A 2,594-nucleotide genomic window follows, 5' to 3' on the forward strand; every position below is an offset into this window, starting at 1 on the left:
ATCAAGTTGCATAGCAATGATAGTAGGTTTCTTTTTAAAGCTTAGTATTAAATATTAAGTATCTTTCCCCACTTTAATTTTACACTACTCTGCCAAGAAAAAGAAATTAAAACTCAAGTTATCTGAAGCCTGGACACACTTCCATGATTAGCCAGGCAGTGTCAAAGTTGGTGGCTTTGTCCTTCCTGCTTTGTGAGCAGGCCCAGGCCCTAGAAAGATGGGACCAGGTTATAACTGTTTTTGAAAAGTATGCTGCAAAAATGGATGGCCTGTTATAAACCAGGTTACAACATCAGGTCAGAGGTGAGGGAGGGACAGTTTCTTCCAGAAACAGAATTTCTGAAGAGTCCCAGTCCATCGCTTTTCCCCAGAATGGTGGGAGGAGGCGTCAGAGCTCACGGTGAGCTTCACAGCCCGGTCTCTGGGAGGGGACAGCAGGTGCCTGGCCAAGGGGGCGGCCGGGGGGAGGTTGGCCACGCCTGCTCTCCCCCACCTTTCTCAGGGAGGAAATGGAGAGTTTATTGCCCAGTGAGTGTGAAGTGGGCTGAAGCTTGGTTGGTACAGAATTCTCTAAGAAACAGACAACTCAGACTCTTCCTCTCACTTAAGCAAAGAAGTTATTTTAAAAGTGCTTGGGAAGTTCTCTTGCACCCTTGGGGGGCGGTTCAGAGGAGAGAGTCATCAGTACAGCCCCCTTCCAAGCTGTATCGGAACTCCTGAAGGTTGGAGACACCATAGAAGAGGGTGAAGGCAGCTTCCGCTACCAGGACATGGAGGATCTGATGAGACTGGAAGCATATGTCGAATTTTCTGGGGAAGAAGTGCTCGGGAACGCGTGCGGCATAGAAGCCGACTCTGGTGATGTACATCAGAGCCATGCGGAGGAACCAGCCGTCTGGCCCACCATGGTGGCCTTGATGAAGTCCTCTGTGATTGTGAACTGCGTGGTAGGCATGATGCCACTCAAGCTAAGCCCCGGGAACACTCCTGCTCTTGTCTGTCGGTGCTTGGGAGTGGTGAACCGGTCCCACTGTGCCACGATGATGGCAGAGATGCCCAGAACACAGACGACGGATGCAGATGAGCTGTGGCTGTGGGGAGCAACGGTGGGAGTAGCAGAGCCAGGGTCCAAAGCTCCCCATAATCAGTACGGCAATCCCTGCATAATCCAGTTCTGAGAAAGTCCGAGAGACTGTCCCTGAATGACAGCAGATGGTGTGAAAGAGCCAGGAGAAGCTGAGGCAGAGCACCGCTCCCAGGAGGAACATCCCAAACACCACCTTCTCCTGAAGGGGGAGCCATGAAGTACATGTTTGGTCTGAGTGTGGTCAGGATTCCCAGAAAGAGAAACAGCACAAAACCAAGCAGGAGGGTCCAGATGTTGCCAGTCTCCGTGTAGATGCAGAAGATGCTCTTGAAGCAGGCCCAGGAGGAGGGCATGGGCGGCCAGCGGCCGTGCAGCGGGTAGTTGTTGTCCTTCAGCCAGTCCGGAGCGCGTCGTATGGGATGGCCCTCCAGCACCCCTCGCAGACCTCGTGCACAAGCTCCTCCTCCTTCTCCATGGCATGGGGGGCCTGCAGGGGCCCACACCTCCTCCCCCGCCTCCTGAGGCCCTGGGTATGCCTGCTCCTCTTCAGCTTTGGTTGGGTTCTGATTGCCCGCTTGCCCGTCTTCTCTCCCCGGGCTCCCAGCTCCGCCAGCTCCACTGAGTCAGCTGCCCTGTTGCCAGCAGGAGCCCTGTTGCCCTGGGCCACCAAGGATCCCTTGTGAGACGACATCTGGCTGGTGCCTCAGAGCCCTCCGGCTTCAGCTTGGGGAAAGGGTGGAGTCTCTCAGCCCCAAGGGGCAGAGAGCTCCCTGTGGTGGGAGACAGGTGGGCAGAGGGTTTTACTGGGGGCTGTGCACCCAGCGCTACATCCCGCATTGCTGGAGACAGCCTGCGGCTGGGCCTTTTTTCCATTTCTTTAATTGTGTCTGTATGAGACATAAGAGATGTGGGTTTGATTCCTCGGTGGGGAAGATCCCCTGGAGGAAGGCATGGCAACTCACTCCAGTATTCTTGCCTGGAGAATCCCATAGACAGAGGAGCCTGGCGGGCTACAGTCCACAGGATTGCAAAGAGTCAGACACGACTGAGTGACGAGCACGCACACACGCATGAGATGACGGTGGTCACTAAACTTACTGTGATGATCATTTCATGGTCATAGAAGTCAGATCAGTCCGCTGCACTGATCTGACCATGGTCATAAGCCAGACCATGCTGTGAACCTGGCTCTTGTTTGTTCGGAGAATCTGCTCTCTCCCTCTGGAATGTCCACACATCACCCCAAAATATCCAGGCCCAAGCACCCTCATGACCACGTCATTCTACATGCCACTGGCTCTTCTACGCACACTGTGAGGGCAGGACGTTCACCTTTCTGTAGTTCTAGCAAGGTGTTAGAGAAGACTCTTGAGAGTCCCTTGGACTTCAAGGAGATCCAACAAGTCCATTCTAAAGGAGATCAGCCCTGGGATTTCTTTGGAAGGAATGACGCTAAAGCTCAAACTCCAGTACTTTGGCCACCTCATGTGAAGAGCTGACTCATTGG

At 53.7% G+C, this 2,594-nt stretch overlaps 1 pseudogene; it reads right to left on the reverse strand.

The window, feature by feature from the left end:
* LOC102190823 lies at positions 666–1,778 on the reverse strand (annotated as a pseudogene).

Source organism: Capra hircus, chromosome 1 (genome assembly GCF_001704415.2).
Source record: "Capra hircus breed San Clemente chromosome 1, ASM170441v1, whole genome shotgun sequence".
In the NCBI taxonomy this organism is placed as follows: Eukaryota; Metazoa; Chordata; class Mammalia; order Artiodactyla; family Bovidae; genus Capra; species Capra hircus.